The sequence below is a fragment of the Equus quagga genome, chromosome 7, assembly GCF_021613505.1.
Source record: "Equus quagga isolate Etosha38 chromosome 7, UCLA_HA_Equagga_1.0, whole genome shotgun sequence".
NCBI lineage: Eukaryota > Metazoa > Chordata > Mammalia > Perissodactyla > Equidae > Equus > Equus quagga.
In genome coordinates this window covers 120,503,224-120,521,819 of record NC_060273.1, presented here as the reverse complement: position 1 = coordinate 120,521,819, position 18,596 = coordinate 120,503,224, and positions in this window count along the sequence as shown.

The following is an 18,596-nucleotide window of genomic DNA, read 5'->3' as shown; positions in this document are numbered from 1 at the left end:
ATAGGGTTATGGAGCGATTTAGAAAATAAATTTGGAGTATTTAAGCTATATTTACAAAATGTAGAACCTGAAAAGTCTCATGCTCTTTTTTCTCTTGTCTTTTTCCTATTTTCCTTTTTCCCAAATTGTAAAATTTTCGCGCCTGCGTGGAGGGGAGGGAGGAGGGCCCGGTGGGAGACTGAGGCGTGGGACCCGTGGTCTGAAAGTGAATTTTTCACTACCTGTTTTACCGTCAATCTCTCATTCCATCTCAAATGACGACGACGATGATATTCTGAGCAGTAATAGAATATTTTGCTGCTCCTCCGGGCAGTTTGGGGAAATCTTGGGAATCAAATCGCAGGAACTTAGATTCCTGAAACTTTTGAATGAGGGAGGACGATGGTGCGTGCCTCGCTCGGCACCCTCGGAACCCCCGTGAGCCGCCTCAGAAACTTCCTGAGAGCATTTCACCCCCATCCCGGCACTGCCACCCGCCACTGACCCTCCAATTTCGTCCTGTGCCATTTCCTCTCCGGGCTTTTTTCAGCCCGTCTCTGGAGTTGCCGGAGCTGCAGAATACCCGGAATGGAACTCACAGTGCTTTCAAAGACGCTTCTAGGACGCCCCGGGGGGAGGCTGAATTTTGGGCTGCGCCTTCCTGTAGACGCGGACCTTGGAGCTTGGGCGGGGCGCTGAGGACTCAGTGCTCCTCGGGACTAGGGCGCCTGGATGGAGAGAAGGGTGGGGCGGGTCTCCAGCAAAGGCGAGGCCTCGCAGAGCGCCGTTCCACCGCCGCCAGGAGTGTGGGCGAGTGCTTGTCTCCTCCTGGCCTCAGTTTCCCCATCTGCTTTAGACGAACTTTAAGGAGGCTTATTCTTTTAAAAGAGATTCTCCCACCCCAGATATCTCTTGTACCCTCCCTCCTTTCCCCCAAAACGCCGTAAGTCTTTTTTTTTTTAGGGTTAATCTAAAAAAACCACAAAACTATGCATAAGACAGAATTTACCCGCCCGTGTATTTTTGTTGATGGAAAAACTTTTTTAACTTAAGTTTTATTTCTGTTGATTTTAAAAAATATATAGATCTGGGATGTATTTGGCTTATGAGCTAGGTCGTGTAGTTACCATTTATTTAATAATTTTAAAGCACTAGGAAATGAGCTAAATGCTTTATTTATTTTTCTCGCACGAAGTCTCACAATAACCATGTGAGACAGTTTTTTTTCTTTCTCTCTCCCTCCTTTCCTCCTTTCCTTCCAATCTGAAAACTGTGGTGCAGAGACATTAAATGCCTTTCACAAACGTACGAGGGTGTAAGTGGCAGAGGCGGAGTCTGAACACATCTACTGGACCCCTAATTGGAAGCTCTTAGCAGAGGGCAGCAGGGTTTTTAGGTGGGGCCATATTCCTCCAGGATCCTCCAACCTGTGGTTCTTGGTTTCCCATTAAAAGGGAAAGCTGTGGTTAAGAAGCAGGCGTAGAAGCTGTGGGTAGCTAAGATGAGCTGACTTCCAGGACGGGAAGCTTGAAACAGGCTTGCATTTCCACTCCATTCAGTGCTCTTCACAGGCGCAGAGTCAAATCCTGTGTGATGTTAATTCTGGAGCTTTCTATCTCTTCTTGGTCATTCCCTTAGGCCTCTGCCAGAAACTCGAACTCTCCTTGGTGGTTTATTTTTAAAATCTGAGGTTAGAATTGTGGAAGACGTAATGGAATGACGTAAAGAGGGAAATCAAGTACCAGGAATAGAGACTATAAAGGAGTTAGTCCCTCGAAGGCTGTTGTTAATAATACCAACAGAGAGAAAATTAAGTAACAGTTTAGTGAAATGTCTTGGTTTTTTAATGTTATTAGTTCTGATACGGAGAATCTTTGTATTTGAAGATTTTTTGTATTTAATGTATCTTTGTATTTTATGTATCTCATTTAAACAAAATGAGATAAAATCATAAAGAGATTCACCCTCTATACATTATGACGTGATAATAAAGTAAATTTTAAAATTTTTAAATAAATGTGTCAAAATATGCCTGCAAAGTGTTCATCTGGGGAGATTATGTACTTATTTGAATAAAGTCACTTCCTACAATATATTTGGATTTTTTTCTTCTCCTCTGCTTCCTCCTTTTTCTTCTCCTTCTTTTTCCTCTCTGCTTCCTCCCTTCCTTTTTGTCCTTGGAATCTATTTCTGAGACACACAAGAAAATGAGCCTCAATAATTTATTTTTTTCTTACAATGGATTTTTGAAAAAGAAGAGAAATATGAATATCATCTTCTAATATTCCACTCTGAATACCATTTCCGACTGTTGCAGATATTCAGAACTATACATGCAATCCCAAAGAAAGTCTTCTGTGGTAGCTATTTTCAAGATGTTGCTTTACAGTTACAGTAGATTTACTATGAGGTTAACATTAAATTAAAACAGATGATACCATAATATTAAAAATTAAAATTTAAAGCTACCAATGGGATGTATTTAGCAGCGCAAACACTTTCAAAATTAAGGAAAGCACAAAGTCTTGTAAGACACAATCAACAGTGGACACAGTTACAGCACACACACAAGGACAACGCAATTTCTCATAGCACCAGGAAAAATGCTCATTTGGTTTATAGTCTCACATATTTTATTGCAGCAAGGAAACATTTATACTTTCATATAAGAATTCTCTAGAACCACTGTTTAGGATGGCTGAAATTTTGAGGGTAAAATAACTTTGTCTGCATGTTTTGAGATTTTCCTGCTTTTCTTCTTCATCAAACAGACTTAGCTCTCTTTTCTTCTAGTCTTTTAGGGTCCTGCTCTTTGCCTTTTAAGGCAATGATTAGATCACGTGATAACATGAATCCATGCTAATGTATTGATGATTATAAATGTGTTAATGTCCAAATCCTAGGCCACGGTCCCTTCGAGCTTCCCAGTTCAGATATAATTTCTAATGAACATGTTTGGAAGGAACACTCTTGTTTTCATTGTCTGACTTCAAGTGATGGGCGCATAGTTATACTACAGAGGCTCTCCTTTCTAAGGCTGGCCTGCCTTCATGCTTAAACTCATCAGTGCAATTATGGAGAGATCTCATTAGAGAAAGAACTGAAACATACATCTTAGAACATGAAACTGCTGAGTGAAAAAATGGCAAAGACAGAATTAGAATTTAGACAGTTTGGAAGACCAGTTTCTAACTCTTAGATATTAATTTTAAAAGAGCATCCAATGCCAATTTAAATTGTTGGGCTTGTGTCAGAAAGTAGACTACCCTATCCTGTATTAAAGCCACATTCACCTTTCTGTTTCCAGAACACTTTCCTCATAGCCTTTACAATTGCTGTTCCCTGTGCCAGGAAAACTTTCCCCAGAAATTAACATGGCTTCCTCCTTCTCACTGCATTCTCAGGAAGCATTCCCCGGTAATATCTACTACCCCATCAGTCTTTCTCTGCCACATTCATACTTTTTTTTTTTTTTTAAAGATTTTATTTTTTCCTTTTTCTCCCCAAAGCCCCCAGGTACATAGTTGTATATTCTTCGTTGTGGGTCCTTCTAGTTGTGGCATGTGGGACGCTGCCTCAGCGTGGTTTGATGAGCAGTGTCATGTCCGCGCCCAGGATTCGAACCAACGAAACACTGGGCCGCCTGCAGCGGAGCGCGCGAACTTAACCGCTCGGCCACGGGGCCAGCCCCCACATTCATACTTTTAAAATATATCTATAACATCCCGAAAGGGTGATGTTTCCATATTTGTTTACACTTTTTTTGGGAGTCTTTCCCTTTACTAGAATATCAACTCCAAGAGGTCAGAGACTTTACCACATGCCTTTGCCTTACTCATCACATGACAAGTACTCTGTAAATATTGAATAAATGAGTAAATATGTTTCTCTGTAATGTGGATCATCTTTTGAAAGTCTCTATCATTAGCCATCCTTCACTATAATATCCACAAAAAAGTGCCTGTTCTGGTTTGCTTTTCAAACAACACAATAAAGTTCCTCACCAGAAACTAAAATGGTGTGGGGGAGGGCAGAACCTGGTTTAGAAATTAACACAGAGGAGTAGCTAGCTAGAAAGAATACTTACTGTACGGGCTGTGTCTCTAGAGGTCAATTTCCTGATGGCGAGCGATCATGTTGCATATAGATTATACAAAATATCAAGAATATATTAGCTGTTGAATACTTGCATTCATTTATTCTTTAATTCAGCAAACATCCATAGGATGGCTTACTCTGTAGTTGGTGCTGTGCATACAAAGACCATTGACGTGGTTCCTTCCCTGACAGGGTAGAACGGTGTGGTGATAGCCTGCCACCCTTTTAGGCAAAACTACAAAGTCAGAAAAACCTAACTGCAGTGCATCCAGTTCTTTCTCCATTTGCTTTAATTTCGTCCCTTCTTTAGGGCCTTTTGGATCTGACTCCCCTCGTTCCTCCATCATTTGTAGAAGGGTATCTGATAAAATTTCATACTAAAGTGTAAAAGATTTACACTGGCTATATCCTAGAGACATTTACAGTGTATCCAATTAGGAAGTAAAGGAAGAGCTCTCCAATTATGGATTTTCCAAACCAGAAAGGAGAAAGTGGAATTATTTTTAAAGCCAGTGTCCTTGAAATTGATCTACCTAGGAAACTGCTTACTTTGCTTGTTAGCAAACTTTGAGAATCTAACACTGAACAACAGAATTTTTCTGTGAGATCTAATGAGTAAGACTCCACGGATATTTCTAACCCTAGGTAAAAGTTTCCTCGATGCTTTTCACATTTGGAGGGAGAATACTCTCATTGTGCTCCTTTCTTCCTTTTCTTCCTCCCTTCCCCCTTTCTTTCCTCCCTCTTCCTTTTCTTCTCACCATCTTCTTCCTGATCCTTCTCCTCTTTCTTCTTCATTCTAGCTCTCTCTTTCCTGGAAATCCAGAAGATACAGGAAATGTTGTAAAAATAGTTGCTTCTGCTAAAATCAACACCCCCTACCACAAAACAGACACATAAACAAAGGGAAATATTATCTGAATGTTTCTGCAACTTACCTGTAGCAAAGATGTATTATGGAGAATTAATAGTTGATTTTTACTAAGGTAATTTGTGCTCATTTAATTAAAAATGTCATACAGACCCTTCATTACGGACAATAAGAGGTGTGGAAACTTACCACTCAAATATATTTAAAACCGTAACTTTGAACCTTGTCTTAGTCATTTTGGGTTGCTATAACAATATACCATAGGCTGGGTGACTTATGAACAACATAAGTCTAAGATCAAGGCAGATTCAGTGTCTGGTGAGGCCCACTTCCTGGTCATTGACTACAGTCTTTTCACTATAACCTCACAAGGCAGAAGGGGTGAGGAAGCTCTCTGGGGTCTCTTTTATAAGAGCATTGATTTCATTCATGAGAGTTCTACCCTCACCATCTAATCACCTCCTGAAGACCCCACCTCCAAATTCCATCACATCAAAGATTAGGTTTCAACATACGAATTTTGGGTGGACAGAAATACTCAGTCTGTGGTGGGTCTGTTCCCCTCTTCTTTACATAATAACTCTTTTCCTTTGAGGGTGATATCATGATATGTCTCTTTTGGGAAGATTAGTGACAGTAACTTCTCTGTTCCATTAACACCTTTATCGGCCTTAAAATAGTATCTATAACAGCACTCCTGATGCATTCTATTTTTCAAAACACGAGTTTGGAGAGAAACAGAATGAAACATCTCTCTGAGCACTGTGGTCAATATTCAGACAATTTCTCCCTCTAATCTGCCAAGCAGACCATTCCTTTATGTTTTCTTTCAAAGTCCTACATGTTGTAAACACTAATTGTTTTAAATGTCTGGAAACTTGGGGGTTATAAGAGATTTGTTTTATTCAGACTTTGAAAATGAACAAGATGAACAAACTGGGATGGGAGGGAGGTTGGAGAAGAAGAGAGAGAAAGAGAGCTGGAGACGTTCAGGCCAGCGCGACTAGGCAGTCAGGCAATAGCTCGTGAGCTGTAGGTAATTCTGGGCGTCTGTTCAGTTACAGTTCTCTCCATTTGGCCTGACTAGGAAACTAGTTACTAACAACAGCAGGGTCTGTCCTCAGCCTAGGGACTTGAATTATTCATTAGTCAAACGTAAATTACCATTTAGAGGCAGGTGACACACATGTTTTCTCGAACAATTATTATCACTAATCATCATTTTCCACAGTAATCTGTATGCTCTCATTATTAGCCCTTGATTTCTATGTAAATCCTTTTCATAAAACTGCCACAAGATGGAAGTTGTTTTATTGGCTCTCTTTACCTCTTGATATGTTTCTTGGCATTTTTGCACTCCTCATCTGGCACTTGATGGTTGGGTTTTCAGATTAGGCTGACTGTTGACATGCCCAGATAAAACATTCTTTCATTGAGCATATTGCATTTGTAGGGCAGGCCACCTTCTTTCACCTTCTGCCATATTGTACCCATATTTTTTTTTATATCAATTGTCCAAACATTGACTCTCACATTTCCCCCTTTTTGATTTTCTTCGTGCACCATATTTGACACTTTAACTACTTTTACTAGTTGTCCATGCCTTGTCACAAAGACCGAAGCTGACACAGGCTTTGCCTAAACAGTTGCCTTGAATAAGCACATTTGCCATACGGATTTCCCCTTCAAATACTGTAGAACATCTTGGATATTTTTCTGTTTCTCTTTTATTACAGTTATATGGGTTCCAGGACTCAACTACTTGAAAAGAGCTATCATCCTTTGTAACATTTATTTCATGTCTCCTAGATTCAATTTTTAAATGAACTTCAGAAAGAGTTCTTGAAATTAGCTTGTTCATGGCAGCATGGGTGCCTGTCTAGCTCATGAGGGAATGATGGAGATTTGATCACAATTCCATTGGCTTGTAAGGCTCCATCCGCATCTAATATAATACCTAAAATTCTTACCTTTAGAATGAGCCTCGTTACACTGGTGAGGGAAGGGGCGGGTACCCTAGAAAGGGTCAGAGTCTACTTCCCAGCATTTACAGGTTAAAGTCATAGACTCAGACCAACTCATTCAAGTCCTGGTTTCCTGATTTACTGACTGACTATGTGTCAGGTTACTTAACCTCTCTGTGCCTCAATTTTTTCACCTGTGATAAAGGTTTAATGATTGTGCCTACCTCACAAGGTTGTTGTGAGGATTCAGTGAGTTAATACACATAAAGCACTTAGTGTCTGGCATACAGTAAGCACTTGAATAGTTTCAGCTGTGATTATTGTTATAATAATAATTATTATAGTGGCGTGAATTTGTTTCTTGGAACAATAGAGGGTAGCGTCTTGGTGACACGGACACAGGTAGATAGGTTTTTATCCCCAGAAGTTGGGTAAGAATGGTTTGAAGAACAGGCGTTTCCTGTAGAGAGCAGGCCTAGATAGGGACCTCTAAGAGAAATGCTGGGTGGCCCCAACAACATGACGTCATCACTGCCAAAGGCGTTGTGCCTGGCCCTTCCCAAGTGTTCAGGGCAAGTATTCTGACTAAGCTTTCCCATGAAGCATTGCCTATTAAAGACCTGGAGGAGAGGGAGGTTTAGTGACTTTTACCTAAAGACATTTTGTGGGCTTAACAGAGCTATACTTTTCATTAATCCTTTCTGGAACCAATGCTATGATTACACATTCTGTACGGACATCTCCAATTGTTTCCTACGTTAAAAAAATACTGTTTCAGTTTTGAGTTTTACCTTAGGGCTGGTTACACCAGGCTCTTGCCTGCCACATTTTTAATGCATGAAGCCTGTGTTCCATCTCGTCATTTTGGTCAGAAGACGTAACCGCAGTGCTACTACACGGTTTTGATGGTGTCTTTACATAAAACACAATTTTCTTAAACGAGGAACAGAAGCAGCTGCAAGATTAGTGACACCAAGACTGTAAAGTGAGGGTTTTAACTTCATGACCTTTCCAAACGGTTATCTGTGTCATCATACACATGCGTGTGCACACACACACAGACTTCAGAAATATAGGCAGAGGAAAACACAGGATAACATTCTACAGTGTTATGGAGCTTCCAGAAACACAAAGCCTAGGGACTCAATATTACATCAATGTAGAGTAGTGTCACAATATCCAGCCGGCCCCTCCTCCTTTTGACATTTCTAAAGAAGAAAAGGGGCTCCTGCTGTTCACCCTGGTGCTGAATGAGAGGAACACACTTATGTGTGCCCAAAGGGATTCACGTTGTAAGCTGGGTTAAAATAACTTCTCTGCTTCCACTTGGCAAATTAATTTTTTCCATGTAAAATAAACACAATGGAAAAACATGTCATTCCAGGAGTGCAGCATTTCACAGACCCTTAAATCATCACCATCGTAATCTAAAATTCAATTCTAGCTTGCTGAGTTGAAAAGAGCTGGAAATCACCAGTTAGAAGAGGTATGTAAATACAAAATCTAAACCTAAGAAACAACAATACAGCCATTGATATACAGCAGGTAAGTTTTCCTTAATCTGATTCCTTTGTTTTTGGAAAAATGTTATTCATTTAATTGGAGAAAAAGAAAACTTGTATTTTGCACACTGAGAAGTCTTGATTTTTATAGTTATCATATTTTTTCTTGCATAAATATATGGTATATATTTTATCTTCACCTAGAGATCCACTTTGATGATATTGCTTATGATATAATCAATGTGTCACTACTATTGCCACCATACAAACCACTTGGTTCGATTGGCAGAGGAAAGGAGAAAACCAGCCAAGATGTTTGCTTGGATTCCTGTCCGGTAGGGACTGGTTGGCTTGGCTGTCTGCCACAGCAACAGACGATATTTCTAACTCTTCATGACATTCTCGTTTCAAAATGCCTTGACAATGGGGGCTATACTTTAGAGAAATTATTTTATTTTCCAAAGCACCTAAAATACTGGTGTTCTGCACCCAGGATTTAATAACTGTTTGCTTAGCGAAGGCAAAAACAAAGAGAACATCACAGCCATCTCTCAGTCATGTCCTTTGATCATAAATGACTGACAAGACCATCCTCTTGCTCAGTCCTCATCTTCCTCAATAAAGGAATAATGCATGGACAAAGTCTAAATGAATTGACATACTCAGTTACCTGAGAACTTGGTAAAAGTTATGTAAAACTTTTCGTTATGTTGGCCCTATTTCCTGTATATATATATATATATATATACTTTGTAATGGAAGAAGAAGAAATTCATCAGTCCACTATTGAAAAACTCCTTAAAATTCACCATTGGAGAATACTGATGTATAGGAAAAAGTCCAAATGAACATACGATGATATGTAATTGCTTCTTCCTCTTATTTTTATTTAACCTTCACATTTATGTGTAGTAACAGTGCACAAAATTATAGGTTATCTAGATAGTTTCTGGTCTTTCAACTTAAGAAAATTGAAGATCCTAACCTGCTTTGACTAAATGTTTTTTAGCTGACTCAAAGATCTCTGGCTTCTTTCTGCTTATAAGTATGAGTTCTTGCTGATATAGCTGACTTACATTACTAAATTAGCTAGAATTCTCTTAGACAAGTCCCCTGAGGGGTCTGAGTACAATAAGATGCAACATACAGGAGACTGGATTTGTAAGTAGAATACACTCCTGATAGCTAAATGATTTGGGTTATGTGTAAAGCGTTAGTGAGGAGAAACATGTTTCTATGGAATTATTCACTATTATGAGTGGAGGGACCATCTCTCACAAAACTATGTAACCCTTAAATACCTGTGTATAATTAAGTTTATTTGGAAATTCTGCATAAATTAACTAGGAATGAGACATTATTAACCACTCAAATAGTGGATATGAGAAATGATCCTAACAATATATCTATACAATTGCAGGACTACAAATAAAACGCAAAAATGTGATAGTATTTCTCCTTGAAATATTCAACTTAACTTTACTTTATTTCTAAGCATATAAAAATAAACACTATTGGGCCAGCCTGGTGGCACAGCGGTTAAGTTCACACCTTCTGCTTCGGTGGCCCAGGGTTTGCCAGTTTGGATCCCAGATTCGCACCTACACACCACATGTCAAGCTATGCTGTGGCAGGCGTCCCACATATAAAGTAGAGGAAGATGGGCATGGATGTAGCTCAGGGCCAGTCTTCCTCAGTAAAGAAGAGGAGGATTGGCGGCAGATGTTAGCTCATGGCTAATCTTCTTCAAAAAAATGAATAAATAAACACTATTGTATTAGAAATCATTTGTTTTGAGCATAAATGAAAATATTATGTTAGTGTACTCTTGAGTCTAAGTTCTTACATAAGGAGCTTATTGAGCCAGAAAATATTATCATATTTTTTAAATTATTTTTTATTTTTGAGTATAAAATATTTCAAATGTACAGAAAAATGCAAGCAAAATGACAGAAATCTTTAAAACCACCATCCACATCTGAAAGGTCATCTTTTTTGCTTCATTTCTCTTTTCTAAGAAATAAGAAGTTTTAAATTAGCTATTCCTCCATTTTCTAATCCCTTTTCCTCTCCTTTCTTTCCAGAGGTAACCACTCTCTAGAAGTGGCGTCTACTTCTCCTGTGCGTTTTGAAAATCTTTTACTACATATTTATATATCAGGAAATTTGCTTCTTCTTCAAAAATTATGTTTTTAAGATTTTTCCAAGTTGATACATGCAAACTAACTGTACATCAGCAGAGGAAATGAAAAATTGTTGTTTATTCTTAATAGTGTTAGGAATTAAAATGAATAAACTAGATTTGAACATATCAACATATTAAGCTATTTTTAACCAATTTAAAGAACTTAAAAGTTATGGACCCAGCGGTTAAGTTTGCACGCTCCACTTTGGCAGCCCAGGGTTCGCCGGTCGGGATCCCAGTGCTGACTTACACACTCCTTGTCAATCCATGATATGGTAGGTGTCCCACATGTAAAGTAGAAGTAGATGGGCACGGATGTTAGCTCAGGGCCAGTGTTTCTCAGCAGAAAGAGGAGGATTGGCGGCAGATGTTAGCTCAGGGCTAATCTTCCTAAAAAAAAAAGTTATGGACTAATTTATATTACTCATATCATTTGTTCCCTAATACAATAAGTATTTGTTGAGAGTTGATTCTATGCCAGGTACCATTCTAGTAGCTTAGGCTACCACAGTGAACAAGACAGATGAAGGCCCATTTTGGCTAGCTTGCTACCTGGAGCATGGACCAGTTAGGCCAGTACGTGCCAGTTAGGCCAGATTATGGTTCCTGTTAGAGGAAGAAAGAAGTCTGATACCCAGTAATGGTCAGGGTGGAATCCTAAATTTTCAAGATAGGTTTATATAGCCTCTCACCTTTTTCTGATCATTACCCAAGAGTCAGCCAAAAGGAGATGAAACCTTTCTGTGGGCAGCTACATTCAGTGACCAGACTGTCTTACTAATGTGCAAGGAGGTCAAGGGGTGGAGTCAGAAATCTTTTTATGTTGATTTTTCAAAAGGCTCTACAATACCAAATGCCTGTGAATGGTTGGGTGCATGGAATATCCATTACATACCTCGACCTTTGGCCCATTGTTGAGTGACCTTTGAGACAAAAGGCATGGATTTCAGACTGTGGATAGTCTAGAAAGCTGAAAACATGACATAGTTTGATTTCAAGGGCCACAACAGTGTGCCCAAAGTGAGATGGTTAGCCTGGAACAGCAATATCACAAATTGAAAAAGTGTCGTTAGTGGTAAGGCATCAATGGCAGTCTCAAGAGTGGGTCAAAGGGCTAATATAGTCAATTTCTCAGGAACAGTCAATGACAATGCCTGTTGAAGGGTAATGGTTTCCTTTCTTGAAAGACACATGGGCCAACTTTTGGCAGCAGTCACAGTATGGCACACAGTGGTGGCATTTGCACCAGAAACGTATCATCCTTTAATTTGTACCTGGTCCATGATGGTGGATGTGTTGCCATGTGTGATATGATAATGGATCCAGGTGACAATGGCGACTATCTGGAGAGTGCAGGCTTGATCAGCAGCTTGATTCCAGTCAGTCTCATTAGAAAATGGATCCTCAGAAAGGCATCTATCCGAGTGACCCAGATTATCTGATTTATAGCCACAATTTGTTCGCACGGTCTGCTGCCCCCAAAAGGGCTATCTTTATTCTGCCAGTCTGCAGTCTTCCAAGTGCCAGACCAGATGCCTAGGCCATTGACTATAGACCAAGAATCAGGAAAAATATAACATGCCTGGTCCTTAGAAGCATTGTCTAAGGCCAGGATGATGGTTTTCAGTTCAGTTCATTGTAGTGACAGGTCCTTACCACAGTCTTCCAGAGCTGTCATTGAGGCTGGACAGAGCTGCCTCTCAGTGGATACTATCAGCTTTTAGCTCAGTCAAATCATCAGTGAGCTAGGCCCAAATATTTCGGGAAACCTCTGCGAAGAGAGCCTCACTGAGCTATTGGTTTTCCTTCATGTAGAGGTGTAGGGGAGAAGGAGGTCCCCAAAGGGGTAGCTGCCACTTTTCCATGTAACGTCAAAATGCTGCTGGGGCCAGTCTGACTGCACTTTTGAATATACCGTTTCCATTTGACTAGTGGGACCTGTTTGGCATTCCTACCTTGTTAGTCATCAAGCTAGAGTTGACTCACCCTAAAATGGGGGATGGCAGGCTGGAGAGTCACAAAGCTTCCACGAGTCAGGTATTTAGTTTCAACAAGAGCTTAGTAGCAGATTAATAGCTTCCTCTTTTCAAAAGGGATGTATTTACTGACTGTCAGGCAGGTGATGGTGTTGTCCTGGGAAATGACCTCTCTGAGTACCTGGCAGCTGTGAAGTCTTTAAGTAAACTTGTGAGTTCTTTTCTCTTACTAGGATTTTTATTGTTCTTGACCACCCTAATGGGATGGTAAACGCAGCCATCACTGTGTGGGACCTGTCTATCATTTATGGGAAGGGCAGGCATGTAACACATTGATTCCATTATATCAGCAGATGTGGAAGCCACAACAACAGTACATAGTATCAGCCTAAAGACCCTGCCCGTAAAGTCGCTTTAGCTGATCTTCTCTGTTATGAACCTTGCTCAAACTCTGTCAGTTGAATTCAGATGCAATTTTTCCCTATGGGAACACAGACCAAGTCGTCTAACACATGTATGTCAGAGGGTACAGTGACAGTCACCAGGTCAAGGGTCAAGCTATTCCCTGGCTGAGAGTGCAGCATGGCAGGGGAGGCTAGCAAATTGGCACTGGTGGGGATAGGGGAGGAAATGCAATTGTTTTTGTTCCCTACTCTGATTCTAGGATTGATAGGGTTGATGTCTTAGCACCAGTGCTGCTTCTTTCTCTGTGTATTTTCAGAATCTGCAAAGTGCCTACATCCAGGGGCTCCTTTCTTTCTACCCCTGTGTATGCCACTGCATTTTGTCCTGCAATCTTCCAGCCTCCCGGCATCTGGTGCCTCATTCCTGTGGCTGGCCAAGCCTGGCTGTGGCAGAGGTCAGGTTCACCAGCATGGCTGGCTCTGCACAATCTGGCAAAGCTTTGCATTCATTTTGCTTTTGAGAGACTTGCCTGCTCATGGCTCAACCAAACAAGCTTCTAATGTTTTCTCTTCACCCAAAGGTCTATATCTATTAGCAAAGTCCCCTTTTTTTTGACATCATTTATTTCAGCTGTAAGGATTCCCTGACTCAGTAGCCAGCACCACATTGTCTTTCATCTGGGGTCACTGAGCTTGCTGCCCTCTTGTCGTGATAATGTCCCTTTCTCCAGCCATTGAAGGAGAGTGAGCAAACAAGGAAAACACCATTTTTGTAGCTTGTTTCACTCTTACCGTTCAGTGCTTAGCCTCACTGGCCTCACTAACAGGTACAACAGTGGGTAATCCTTACCCTCTCTCCCATCTACCACTAGGGCAAGAACATTAACTACTGGTTTCCAGGGAGACTTTTCATATCATTGAATGCAAACTGTGGGGCGCTTGTCCTTTTTCTTTTAAAAGCTCATGTGTTTGCCACCATCCTATTCCCCTTGCCAAAATTTACAAGCTAATAAGTTAGCTTGTTACTATTTCATGGATGCTGGCAGAAGACCTGAGATTCTTGGGTCAGAAACAAAGGATTTTATTACTCATGGCCCAGCAAGCAGCAGGAGCATCAACATATTTGTGTTGATTACCCTTGTCCACAGTCTGATGGGAGTGGTGTGCTGGGAGTAGGGTGATATGACCCAGATGGATGGTTTGTGGGTTTGTGTTGTAGCTGACGAACACTGAGCTTGGGGAGTCCACCACTTTTATAGCAAGTAGGAAGAAGCCCACTCTGTCTCAGAGGGAGATATTACCTCATCTCTGAGTTGCTTGTTGCAAACACAACCCTGAGAAATGATTTGGGTAAAGAGTAGTCTGGTCTTACATTCCTGGCAAACCCAACAAGATGTGCATAATTGTGAGAGGTCCATGGAGGACTGTCTCCCAACAATAATTACTCATAATTATTTCATTTTCCAATATTTCTGAAAACATTTCTTAATCCAAAATAAATTACATCATATTCCTAAGGACTTAAGATATCACCTCTTACATAATAAAAATAGCATAAGCCCATGACTGGAGACTTTTTAATCTCTGTGGTGGCTCATACCAAGATGACTCTTGGTGGGTTCGTGTTTCTGCGGGCCCCTTGCTTGCTCACCTTTTTTACACATGTGCATCTTTACATTCTCTTCTTCAGTGTGAAGAAACATTGGGAGGTAATACAAGAATCACTCTCTGATGTTACCCAGGAAAACTAGAGCAGGAAGCTGGTGATCTTATAATTTAGGTCCAAACACCTTCTTTGCAGAATGAGGTTTTCTGATGCTCTTTCTGCCTGCCCTCCAAGACTGGCCGCCTGGGTGTGCATGGCCTTGTGGTGCTGCAGACCAAGGAGGGGAGCGAATAGTTTGCTCTCATAGTGCTTGTGTGCTGAGACAGATATCCACGTAGACAAAATCAAGGCCTGTTTTCTGCTGTTTCATCTATCTGATTCATGTTCATGAACTAGATATATATTGTTTATATGTGTGTAGATATGTGTGTGTAAATGCTGAATGTTAATCAGAGTTATATACTTATATACATTGTATTTGGTTAAATGCATGACAACAAATAGTCCCTAAAACTTTATGATAAATATTTTATGTTTTAATGTTTTGGGATCCTTCTTTCCTAATAATTAAGAGAGGAATGCAATGTCCCTCCACTGGTAGCTTGAGTACTGAAGCAGATAGGCTGGCACTTAATTTCACTAAGTGCACCTCAACATGCACCTGGGCCTTTCATTTTCATTCGTGTTGTCCTTTATTTAACCCTCAAGGGATGGGTAGATGGATGATCAATTTTATCAGAGAGTGGTTTAATATTACTGGTTGCATTGACTATTGCTTTTGGTTCTGCACATGTTGTAGTTCATACAGTTTCCCTGGGGGGAAAACAAATGAACTCTCTTTGTGGACAGTCTAGACACAGAAGATAAACATTCTAGTTTTCTTATTCTCTTTTCTCTTTATTATATTAAGCCTGTAAGAATATAGAATAAGAGCCTTCACAGCAAAAATGTCAAGTCATTTAATATTCCAGAATACATAATGCCTTCATCCTCAAAGTAGTCAATTTATTTGATGTGCATTGTTAAATTACATCATCAGTCTCAATGTAATCATATTAATTTACCTCTCCTACTTCAGAATTTGTAATTATTTGATCAGTATTGAACTGGAGTTTACCTCCTTTTATCTATGAATATTGTGAATATTTGTCAACATATATTGTGCGGGAGTATTTAACAGAGAAGTATTTAGCAGAATAAATAATTTTGAGCAGCTTGTCTTGATTGGAATCAAGGCTCGATGGAAGTATGAGGATCATCTGTATTGAAGTAGGTCCTTCTACGTCTCAACAGGCTGCCCATGGAGTCACAGGACTAGTATTCATTCTTATTAATATTCTGAATACGAGATTACTCTTCACATAAGTATTTTTTAAAGCAAAATTTACACAGAACTGAAATGTACAGTTAGATAATTTTGGCAAAGTATCCCAGTCAAGGTGCAGAACATTTCTCTCACCCCAGAAAATCCCTTTGTCAACTCTTCCAGTCAACACCAACTCCTGACAGCCAACCACTGTTCTGTTTCTGGCACCATAGATGGGTTTCACCTCTTCTTGGATTGCAAGAACAGTATGGAAGTCCACACTGTATAAATGAAATTACATAGTATATTCTTCTTTTGTGCTTCTTTCACTCAATGTAACCTTTGCATACATTTTAATGAGTGATGTTTTGATAATTATTATCACAATTAGAATCAACATTGGTTATATTCTAGTTTATCTAATAACTAGTCCCATATAATTTTCTAAATGCAGAAGTTCAATGCATCCTGTCTCATATTTCTTTTTTTATAAGAACAGCTTTTATTTATTTATTTTTATTTATTTTTTTTGAGGAAGATCAGCTCTGAGCTAACATCCGTGCCCATCTTCCTCTACTTTATATGTGGGACGCCTGCCACAGCATGGCTTGATGAGCCATGCCATGTCCGCACCTGGGATCCGAACCGGTGGACCCCAGGCCGCCAAAGTGGAATGTACGCACTTAGCTGCTGCACCACCGGGCCAGCCCCATCATATTTCTTGATTTTATATGTCACAGTAACATTCTCTTCTGTTCTCAGATTTTACAAAATGTATTGTTAGAGGCAGGAGGAAAACTGGGCTTTATCAAGGTAGGTGAACTCTCAAGTGCTGTTGTATATGTTCTCATTGTGTTGTCAGTATCTTTAAAGAGGGTTCTGGAGAGAATGCATTGTTTAGAAGAAGCCTTTTTTTTTTTTTATGGTGAGGAAGATTGGCCCTGAGCTAACATCTGTCCCAATATTCCCTATTTTGTATGTAGGATGCTGCCACAGCATGGCTTGACAAGCAGTGTGTAGGTGTGTGCCTGAGATGTGAACCCATGAACCTGGGGCTGCTGGAGCAAAGCATACGAACTTAACCACTATGCCACTGGGCCAGCCCCCAAATAAACCTTTTTTGTGAGTTCTTCATTAATTGAACTCGAAGGGAAAACACCATCACCAAGAGTTTAGGGGGGAAAGTGGTGGCAAGTATTATCTTTTATAGTCAGTAGAACACAGAAGTAAAGAATATGTTTTTTTGATTTGACCAAATAATTTCTTTAACATGTTTTAATGGTAGGATTTTGTGGTAGAATTCCTTGTCTATCACTTCTACTATTAACCTAACCATTTGCTGAATTTTGACAATTCCATCTCTTCTAAATCTTGCGTTTAATTGCTTAAACCCCAGACTTCTTAGCTTGCAATTATATAATCAGATCATCCCAACCAACTCTTCAGGTGTGGTCTCTTACTGCTCCCCTACTGTGGGTTTGAAGCCTCAGGGGCTGCCCTGGGTGAAATCTGAAATAGACCTCCACACACGGAGGGCAAGGGGAGACTGAAGAAAGAGGCAGATCCCTCCAGATTGGGAGGTGGCAGGTTTAATAAGCCAGGGAACTTACACACGAGGCTTGCTTTGGGCGGCTGAAGGACAAGTAGATCTCTGCACCCATCTGCCAGAATCTTAGAAGTTTACACAGAGGTCTTAACTGAGTTCAGTCACATAATGTATGGATGGTCTCAACAACACTGCTCTCTCTCAAGGCCACATCCTTGAAAATGGCTCCAACTGTGGGAATGGTGGGCAGAACGTACATTCCAAGGAGCGGGGTGGTGGGGAGGAGCCTCCCATTGTCTGGGGCCAGCTCAAGGGTCAACATCAAAGGTCATGTCCTCTCGATGACCTTCTCCAACACCTATACATGGCTATACTTTATCTAAACAGGATGGTCCACCATTCCTGCAAATCTCTCTCACTTTCCCATCTCTGTTCTTTGTACCTACTATTTCCTCCTGTGGAATGCCCTCATCCAGGACTGGAGTCATAATTTGTGGGGCTCAGTGCAAAATGAAGATGTCCTTTTTCAAAAAGCAGGGAAAAGTGCTGTTAAAGGTACTAAAATTAAAGCTTTCCACTTTTTTCTCTGTATTTCCTCTGCTCACATGCATGCTCCTATTGTCCTATTGGACTTCCCTTACGAAACACAAGCTCAGAGATAACATTGAGAATATCGAGACGGTGACAGCAGAGCACAAAACTCAATGCAGGGCCGTGTGTGACTGCAGAGTTTGAACGCCCACAAATCAGCCCTGTCCTCATCTGTCTGGGCTTTTCTTCACCCGACCCATCCTCCAAAGACAAGTCAAAGGCTGCCTCTGCTGGGCAGATGATGAAATGTGCATGCTCAGGGCCTCTGCTCTGCCCTGCCCCAAAGGCGGCCAGAGTGGTTCCCTCCTGGCCCTTCACGGAAGTCTCTGAGAACACTTCCTATTTCCTATTAGTCTTTTAATCTCCTATTAGCTTATGAGGTTCTTAAGAGCAAGGGCCACAACATTTTCATTCATTCTAGAATCCATCACATAAGTTACACGTAATGATTGCTTAATAAATGTTTACTGAAAAAGAATAAAGAGAACAAAGAAAAAAGCACCGCTATTTTGAAGCCACATGTAACCCTTCTCCAAGCTGCATTCCTTTCTTCATTAGAGCAGGATTC